Source organism: Myotis myotis, unplaced genomic scaffold (assembly GCF_014108235.1).
Source record: "Myotis myotis isolate mMyoMyo1 unplaced genomic scaffold, mMyoMyo1.p scaffold_m19_p_1, whole genome shotgun sequence".
Lineage (NCBI taxonomy): Eukaryota > Metazoa > Chordata > Mammalia > Chiroptera > Vespertilionidae > Myotis > Myotis myotis.
The window spans coordinates 88490019-88500638 of NW_023416313.1; positions in this window are offsets into that span (position 1 = coordinate 88490019).

Below are 10620 nucleotides of genomic sequence, written 5' to 3' on the forward strand. Positions count from 1 at the left end.
ATCCAGCTTGTGTTCCGGGTTAAGAGTACGAATTGAAATTTTGAATTGAGCAGGCCACAGGCCTCTTTGGCAAGATGATAGCCGAGCAAAGGTTGAGAAGCGGGAGTGGGCCCATGTGGGTCTGCAGAAGAGAACCGAGGCAGGGGGAACTCCACGAACAAAGGCCCTGAAGCCAAGTGTGACCCACTTGTTAGAGGAACAGTAAGAAGGCCCCATGGCTGGAGGGGAAGGAGTAGAGGAAGAGTGACAGATGGGATCCCAGAGGGGGCAGAGAGATTACATAGGGCCTTGCAAGCCAACAGAAGGACTTGGCCTTTTACCCTGAGAACATGAGCCATCTGAGGGCCCTGAGCAGAAAAGCACGGGTCACTCCAACTGCTGCGTTGAAAATGGATTGTGCTGGGGGTGAGGGGTGGCGGACCCTGTAGGTCCATGATGGAAACGGAGATTACTTACGTGGTTTCTCCAATAATCTATAAAGTTGATTTTTTTCTTTTGAGATCATTTTCTTAGTATAAATTCCCAAAGGTGGAGCCAAAGAATAAGAACATTTTACAACCAAAAAGATTTTCATAAGAGTTATTTCAAGTTATACTGTTACCAGCAATATATGAGATTTCTAGGGTAGGATATTTTATTGTCACTGTTATGATTGATTAGAGGTCCGGTGCATGAAATTCATGCACAGGGTGGGGGGTGTCCCTCAGCCCAGCCTGTACCCTCTCCAATCTGGGACCCCTAGGGGATGTCCCACTGCCTGTGGGATCAAGCCTAAACTGGCAGTTGAACATCCCTCTCACAATCTGGGACTGCTGGCTCCTAACCACTCACCTGCCTGTCTGCCTGATTGCCCCTAATCACTCTGCCTGCCTGCCTGATCACCTCCAACTGCCCTCCCCTGCCATCCTGATCTCCCTCAACTGCCCTCTCCTACAGAACTGTGGGGACTGGGGGACTCCAACTGGATGAGGTGGGCCTGAGAAGACTGGGGAACCGAGGCTGGATGAGGCACATGGCACTTGCCACCCCCCAGTGGGGCTGAGGGCCTGGGGGACTGAGGCTGGATGAGGCAGGGCTGAGGGACTGGGCGCCACCATCTTATGGCTGTGGGCGCTGCCGTCTTGTGAGGGCATGATGGTCAATTAGCATATTCCCTCTATTAGGATAGGTTTAAATTTTTCCTATTGTTACAAATGTTCTGTTTATTTGCCTATTTTTCTAATGAATCAATATTTTTATTTATATGACATCCTCAGTTTTAGTGCAAAATTTGGATTCTGAATACTAAAGCCAAGTTTAAAGATATTAGCCCACATTCAAGTAAAAAACAACAATCTTGGGGTGAGGTTTTAAATTGGATGAGGTGGGATCTTAGGGAATCACCAGGGTGGGGCAAACAGAAATGGCTGCCAGTCAGCCCTGGGACTGGGGAGGTCCCAGCATAGGAACAATGATCCCTGCGAGCACCTTTGTCTGGGAGAAGGCAGCCCCCGAGTTCCTGTCCCCCAGAGCCTTGCCCTGGTGCTGGAGCTCAGAGGAAGCAGGACTTAGGGAAATTGTATTCCAGAATGGGATGGACTCATTTGTTGGCCCAGAGGAACAGTGGGGAAAATCTTGGCTGTTCCCTGCCCTCCTTATATTTATGACTTCAATCATAAAGGAGTGGCTTTGCGACGCTGTAACCCCAATGGAACATGGGATTTTATACACAGTTTAAATAAAACCTGGTCTAATTAAAAAACAAAACAAAAAAACAACAACAACAACCTTGTAAATATTTATACTGAGTTAACTGGGAATCAAGAGGTGAAATATACTAATTTTCCTTAGTATACTAATATACTAAGTAGCAATTTAGACAGGATTACCTATAGGAATATCTGTATTATCTTACTGCTTCCTGGTCTCTGTTAAACATTAAAAATGAAAAGAAAGATACCTTTTAAAGCTAATACTCTAAATTTTTAAACTGGATAAAATGGTAAAACCAGTACAGTTTTAAAAGGAATCAGGAAAGAGTGCGAAATGAGTCTTACCCAATTAAAGCAGCTAAAACTGGTGGCAGATGTGCATCTGTGGTCCTCAACCAGAACTTGGCAGCTGGCAAGATCAGGGATTACCGTTCTAAAGCAAGCTTTCTCTGCGCTTGGGGCATAGGACGTGAATACTGGCATTCAGACCAGAATCTCAGAATCAGGAGGACTCATCCACAGGTAGACAAAAAGATAGGCTCACGGTGAAATCGGCAAGTAGACTTCACTGTTCCGTCCTGTCTGAACCAACAGCAACACGGGAAAGGACACCAGCCCAGGAGCCTTTGTGTCCAGGAGACCTCTGGGAGCTTCCAGTGAGTGATACAGACAGAAGCGGGTAGAAGAACTCCAACATTACCTGTTGCCCTTTACACATGTTGCTTCTTGAGCTCTTTCTCATCCTCAAAAGCCCTCTCAGATGATGCCTTTTCTGAGAAACTTTCCCCAGTCTTTCGTGTTGAAGTCTACCGTTGTCCCCTGCGTGAGAGGATAGCACTATTGATTTTTAGCACTATGACAGTATTTAGGTCATTCTGGCTTATATGAGAAGGTTCAGTGTCTACTACTGGGTTATGAACTCACACCAGTGACTGTGTCATGAAAATTTGGTATTAGTGTTTTACACATTAACAATTCATGTTTGTTAAAACATCCTGTGAGGAAGATAGATATTCCTTCTATTTTACTTATGAAGTTTAGAGAGGTTAAGGGGATTCCTAGAAATCACAGGCCTTCTGCATCTGCAGTCCCGCTGCACTCTGCTCTGTTCCAAAAGCCCACGCAAGATCCTGTAATAAAAGAATCCATTCCTTTCATGGGCCTCCGAAAGAGGAGATTTAATATCTAATCTGAGTACTTGTGCTTTTAATTTATTTTGTTTTTAATGTGTACTCAGAGAACTCCTCATAAATCTCAAGGTAAAAATTAAGTGATTTTTTTCTAAGTTATAGAAAGAATTCTTGCCTCCTAAAATTCTACTCATCATTGAGATTTTTCTTAAAATCCTTTCTAAATTATTTTATTATCTGCTTTGCTATGGAATCCCCAAATGAATAAACATTTGCCTAGTGAAAAAGAACAGATACTTCAGTTTTTATGCATTCCATATACCTAGAATATTTTTGTTTTCGGAAACAATGATTAGTGTTACCCATTCCCTGCCCCCTGCAAGTGAATAAATAATATCCAGAAAGTAAGATTCTCTGGAAATGATCTTATTTTTATTACTTTTTAAGGCATTTTAAGAGTTCTCACACAGGAATCTTCTGATGCCCCATGAAAACAAGTTTCACTTATATAAAAACAATACCTACTTGTGAAAATACTAAGACTGATCATCACATGTTTATCACTGCTTTTTTGTGGCATATGAGACAAAAATAAACACGAAATACTTAAGAATAAAAATAGGCTCAGGGCTCAAAGGTCAAAATTATTTTTTATGTATGTTGGTCTCATTTTCCTTTTCCATGCATTTGCACAGTAGGAGCACCATCATGTGATTAATAATTGTCCTATATTTAGGAAGTGTATTCCATGAAAACAGTGACAGCTGTGTATTCAGATAATGGATTTCTGTGTGGCAAAATGCATGTCACATTGAGCTGTTTTGTAGTTTTTAAACAGAGTTTATATTGCAGTGAATCTTTATATATACTTAAGGATTTTTAAAATATAGAAAATGAAGAGGATGAAATGAAATCTACACTGTTGAGCTCTAAAGGAAATAGTAGTCTTAGAGTACAAAGCTTCTCATGTGATAGTCCACCAATAATATGTAATGCTCACCTAGTACTGATTTCTTTTTCTTAAAAATTTTATTCCATCTCCCCAACTCACTTTTTGGCAAATATCAGCACATTCTCAAGATTTATGGGTTTGTTTCTGTTTCATTTTGCTTAATCATTTATTTTGTTTTTTTCAGATTATACATATTGGAGAAATACGGTATTTTACATATGGTATTTGTCTTTCTCTGTCTGACTTATTTCATGTAGCATAATACCCTCTAGGTCAGGGGTGGGCAAACTATTTTACTTGAGGGCCACAATGGGTTCTTAAACTGGACCGGAGGGCCGGAACAAAAGCATGGATGGAGTGTTTGTGTGAACTAATATAAATTCAAAGTAAACATCATTACATAAAAGGGTACGGTCTTTTTTTTTTTTAGTTTTATTCATTTCAAATGGGCCGGATCCAGCCCGTGGGCCGTAGTTTGCCCACGGCTGCTCTAGGTCCATCCATGTTGTCACAAATGACAAAATGCCATTGCCGGGAGCCGGTCCATGCTTGCTGTTTCAAGGGACCTGGCATATATGGCATACTGTTCTTAATATGTTTGCTCACCTTCTTGGCACTATGTGTTTTAACCAAGCTCTCTGAGAAAGGTTGTTTCCCCAGGTAGGGATTTTACCCTGAAGTTAGGGAGGGAATAAAACCCCTCAACTAAGTGCCAGGTGGGTAATTAATCACTTTAACTATGAACAATCATGCTTAAGCTACATAATCTTTACTCCCTGGAATGGAGATAAGAAACGCCCTAACCTTTGTAATAGAGATTGATAGGATTGAATCAACTGGTATAAATACAGTTGTAACAAGACAGCAAGACTGAGAACTTAGAACACAGAACTGAGAACACAGAACCAGGAGGCACAGAACCTACACAGAACGTTCTCTAGAGACAGAAGAACTTCGCTGGAGAGAACATGGCAAAAGATCCTGGACAGAAACTGGCCTCAGAACCTAGAGACAGAACCTAGCGAGAGAACATGGCAAAAGATCCTGGACTGAACCTGACTACAGAAATTGGCAAGAGAACCTGACTAGAACCTGGTGACTGAACCTGGCTGGAGAACCTGGACAGAACCTGGCTGAAGAACCTAGTGAGGGAACATGGCTACAGAACCTGGCTGGAGAACCTGGAGAACCTAGCAAGAGAACATGGACACAGAACCTGGCTGGAGAACCTAGCGAGGAAACATGGCTACAGAACCTGGCTGGAGAACCTGGAGAACCTAGCAAGAGAACATGGACACAGAACCTGGCTGGAGATCCGAGGCAGAACCTCTCTGGAGATCCAGACCAGAACTTGGCTGGAGATCCTGGCTGGAGATCCTGGCTAGGCTGCTGATCAACTGAACACTGTCTCTGTGTCCTTCCTTCTTCGCCAACTCCGTCCACACCTTTGGGGACCCCTGGACCCGCTGGGGTTGGACCCCGGCATGCCATTTTTATTGCTGAATAATATTCCATTATATATATTCCACATCTTTATCATTTCACTGAAGGACAGATACTTAGATTGCTTCTCTATCTTGATTATTGTTAATAATGATACAATAAACATAGGGGTGCATGTATCTTTTCCAGTTAGTATTTTTGTTTTCGTCACATAAATACCTAGAAGTGGAATAGCTGGATCATAAGGCAGTCCATTTTTAACTTTTTGAGGAATCTCGCCATACTGTTCCACAGTGGCTGCACCAATGTACATAGCCACCAACAGTGCACAAGGGTTTTCTTTTCTCCACATCCTTGCCCGCACTTGTTTGTTGAGATTTACTAATGATTAAAGGCCCAATGCACAAAATTCGTGTAAGGGGCTCAGCCCTCGCAGCCATGGCAGCTACTACTGCCTTGGCCCTCGCAGCCCCAGCTTCGTCCAGAAGGACATCCAGAAGGTCGTTTGGCTGTCCAGTCTAATTAGCATATTACGCTTTTATTATTCTAGATAGCCATTCTGACAAATGTGAGATAATATCTTGTAGTTTTAATTTGCATTTTTTTAGTGATATTGAGTATCTTTTCATATGTCTGTATGTCCTATTTGGAGAAATATCTGTTCAGGTCCTCTGCCTATTTTTTAATTTCAAAAATAAACATGAAATACTTAAAAATATGCTCACGGCTCAAAAACAAAACTTCTTGTTCCAGAATGGCCTCTTATTTGGGTTTTGATGTAATTATTGATGATAATTTCTGTTTGAAACTTGACCTCCCAACTTTGAAGGTAGAGTAACATATTTGATTTTGAGATTAGAAATATTACAAGAAGCACTAAATAACCTTAAGAGCATGGTAGAAAAAAACAATAATATGTAAGGAGAAAAATGTAATCCATGTGAATTTAAAATAAATAGTTCAGTCAATAAGCTCTCATGAAAAACTTTTAAAGGTCATTTGTTATACTTAACTCTCTAAAGTACTGTATTTGTGGGAATCTTTTTTTTTTACAAAAAATATTAGTTTTTCCTTTGCTTCCCACAATATCAAATGTCACTCCTCTGGCTTCTCCTTCTCTTTAGTTTTTAAGAACAATTTAAAGCTAAATCATTCGTTAAAATTTTAGATGTTCTTAGTAGACTCTCAAACCACAATTTGATTTTCACCGATAACCACCTCAGCCTATATATCCCTTTCCCCCTAAAGCAAGCACTGTAAATGTAATTTACAGGAGTATTAGTATTATCTCTAGAATATACTTACCCACTTACAAATAGATGTCGTGTGACTCAGGAACGGCTCGTTGCTTTTCTGAATCTGCAGGAGGACTGAGAACACAACATTTTGAACTGTAAAGAATCTTGCTTGTAAGGTGAGGCAACTATACTCGAGAGGAGAATCGCCTGAAGCCACCAGCTAGCGACTAGGGAGACTGACCTAAAACTAGGTCTTTGGTATCCCAGCCTGCTGTTTTGTTTTTGCTTTTATTGATTCTGCTTTTCTGTGTACTTTGCTACCTTTAAAGTAGAAAGGTATTCATTTTCCCCTTTGTGAGTTACACGTTTAAAAATAATTGTGTTGGGACTGTGGAAATGAAGTTGCACATCATTTTGCCATTCTTTGCTTTATTAACAGCTATGTAAAGTGTTTAGAGTTTTAATACAAAACAGTATTCTTTGCATGGAGATTTTTTTTGTAATGAGAACTTCTTGTTATGCTTTAAAAGCATTTTATTTTTACCGCCACCCAACCTCATAATATTGCTTGTAAATGTGACCATGAATTAAAGATCAAATTTAAGTCCAGGAATTCAATGTATGGCTTAGCATTTTAAATTGTAAAATAGTTTTTGTAATTGACTTACAGCAGCCTTCTTTGCAAAATTATATTCAGTTTTGTGTGTGTGAGTCCACACTAAGCTTTTTGCTTATCTCTGGCTCACTTCCCGTTTGTGGCTCCCACTATCTCATGCTGGGAATAGGAGACAAACGCGACCTGCGGCTGCTTTCCCCTTAACACTTACCAATAATGTAAGTGTGGCTCAATCTTAAGTTTTTCATGATGTGTTAGTACTTTGAGAGAAGAAGAGGAGCTTAAACCAAGAATACTGTCTTTCCCTGGCCGGTTTGGCTCAGTGGATAGAGTGTTGGCCTGGAAACTGAAGAGTCGTGGGTTTAATTCCAGTCAAGGGCACATGCCTGGGTTGCGGGTTCAATCCCCCACAGGGGGTGTGCAGAAGGCAGCCGATTAATGATTCTCATCATTGATGTTTCTCTCCCTCCCTCTCTGAAATCAATAAAAATATATTTTAAAAATAAGAAGAAAAGAATACCGTCTTCAGCATCTGTTTGGGTGGATACTTTCCCATGATATAAAACAAACACTGCAGCAAATCAGGATTGCCACTTCTTAGTGTTTTTTCCCTCTGTGCATTGAATAAAAGATTTAAAACAGACAGAATTCCAGAGAAAACAGGTGGCCTGGGAGGTGGAGTTGGCGTTGGCCGAATTCTCTGTGGCACAGTGATCCTCTCTAACCGATTTGTCCACCCCATGAAAGCTTTTCGCAATTCACGACGAGGAACATATGTAAGGAATGTTAAGAGTTGGCCTCCGGATTGGACACTTGGAGAGACTGTGACAAAGAATGATTTGCTGGTATTTACATGCATGAAAAGAATGAATGCTGGTACCTACATGCACTTTCAACACAATTTCAAGTTAGATTAGTACTTACTTCTGGAGCGAGGAGGTACTTTTGTTTTACAACAGATGGCATTTGGCTTCTTACCCCCATTCCCTCCCCTCAGAAGATCATCTAAGTGGCAAGTGTAATTGACGGTTTTAGCTCGTGCACCCATGTGTATCGTTTAAGGTGGTAGGGGCCTTTTGGAGAAAAACAGGGAAAAACAATGAGTATTTTCAGTGTGAAAATTTTGTTCTCAAGAAGATAAATCAAAAAATAATTTTTCCTATAATTTATAAAAATAGAAGTACAAGTGCACATGTAAAGATAATAAATAAATATCACCAGGTAGTAGGTGCCCCCTTTGCTCTGCACTGTCCCGGAGAACATGGCCATTAATGCCAAAGTTGTGACAACATCATAAGGAGATGATAACTTTAATTTCTTCACAACACCTGATAATTATCTAGCAGCCTGGTGTGCATTCACTTTGGCATTAAGGTTGGATTCATTTTAGATCATAAAGAGATTTTTCCCTACTAGTCTCATTATTTTCTAAACGAATATGCTCTATTTTCACATATTGAAATTTAAATTGTTACTGTGAAGTATTTAAGCAAAGGAATATTACCTGAAGAAATTGGTGGCAGAAAGAATATTAGCTGAGTGAGCTTGGCAAGAAGTGAAGTCGAAAGACTCCCATGAGATAATGATTATGAGAGGATCATTAGACCAAAGTTCCCATAATTATGTTGGGAGTTCTTGTTCTCACTTCCCAAGTGTTAGAGTGTTAAGGAAATGACAGTCTGACTGGAAGCCATCAGCAAGAAACACTCTAAATATGAAAAAAATAGCCTATTGTCTAACTCACTTAGAAGTTGAACAGTTATTAAGATAATTTCTTTTTTTTTCTTTATTGATTAAGGTATTACATATGTGACCTTATCCCCCCATTGCTTCCCCAGCCCCCATTCTTGCCCTCATCCCCTGGTGTCTGTGTCCACCTGTTAGGCTTATATGCATGAATACAAGTCCTTTGGTTGATCTCTCCTCCTTATCCCTATCCTCCCCTACCTTCTCTCTGAGGTTTGACGGTCTGATTGATGCTTCTCTGTCTATAGATCTGTTTTTGTTTATCAGTTTATGTTGTTCATTATATTTCATAAATGACTAAGATCATGCGATATTTATCTTTCTCTGACTGGCTTATTTTGCTTAGCATAATGCTCTCCAGTTCCAACCATTTACATGCATGAAATGAATGCTGTAAGAATTCCTTCTTTTTTACAGCAGCATAGTATTCTGTTGTATAGATGTACCACAGTTTTTTAATCCACTCGTCTGCTGATGGGCACTTAGGCTGTTTCCAGATCTTAGCTATGGAGAATTGTGCTTCTATGAACATAGGGATGCATATATCCTTCCTGACTGGTGTTTCTGGTTTCTTGGGATATATTCCTAGAAGTGGGATCACTGGGTCAAATGGGAGTTCCATTTTTAGTTTTTTTAAGGAAACTCCATATTGTTCTTCACAGTGGCTGCACCAGTCTGCATTCCCACCAGCAGTGAAGGAGGGTTCCTTTTTCTCCCCATCCTCTCCAGCACTTGTTTGTTGATTTGTTGATGATAGCCATTCTGACAGGTGTGAGATGGTACTGCATTGTCATTTTGATTTGTATCTCTCAGATGATTAGTGACTTTGAGCATGTTTTCATATGTCTCTTGGCCTTCCTTATGTCCTCTTTCGAAAAGTATCTCTTTAGATCCGTTGCCCATTTATTAAATATATTTTATTGATTTTTTACAGAGAGGAAGGGAGAGAGATAGAGAGTTAGAAACATCGATGAGAGAGAAACATCGATCAGCTGCCTCCTGCACATCTCCTACTGGATATGCCCGCAACCCTGGTACATGCCCTTGACCGGAATCGAACCTGGGACCTTTCAGTCCGCAGGCCGACGCTCTATCCACTGAGCCAAACCGGTTTCGGCAACCGTTGCCCATTTTTTGATTGGATTGTTTATCTTCCTTTTGTTAAGTTGTATGAGTTCCCTGTAAATGTTGGAGATTAAACCCTTATTAGTGATAACATTGGCAAATATGTTCTCCCATGCAGTGGGCTTTCTTGTTGTTTTGTTGATGGTTTCTTTTGCTGTGCAGAAGCTTTTTATTTTGATGTAGTCCCATTTGTTTATTTTCTCCTTAGTTTCCAATGCCCTAGGACTGTGGTCAGCAAACTGTGGCTTGTGAGCCACATGCGGCTTTTTGGCCCCTTGAGTGCGGCTCTTCTACAAAATACCATGTGCGGGTACATGTACAGTGGGATTGAAACTTCGTGGCCCATGCGCAGAAGTCGGTTTTCGGCCTGGATGAGTCTATTTTGAAGAAGTACTGTTGATATTTGACTCTGTTGACTAATGAGTTTGCCGACCATTACCCTAGGAGCTGTATCAGTGAAAATATTGCTTTGGCATATGTCTGAGATTTTGCTGCCTATGGATTCCTCTAATATTTTTATGGTTTTCTGTCTTATGTTTAAGTCCTTTATCCATTTTGAGTTTATTTTTGTGTATGGTGTAAGTTGGTTGTCTAATTTCATTTTTTTGCATGTATTTCTCCAAATTTCCTAACACCATTTATTGAAGAGACTGTCTTGACTCCATTGTACGGTCTTGCC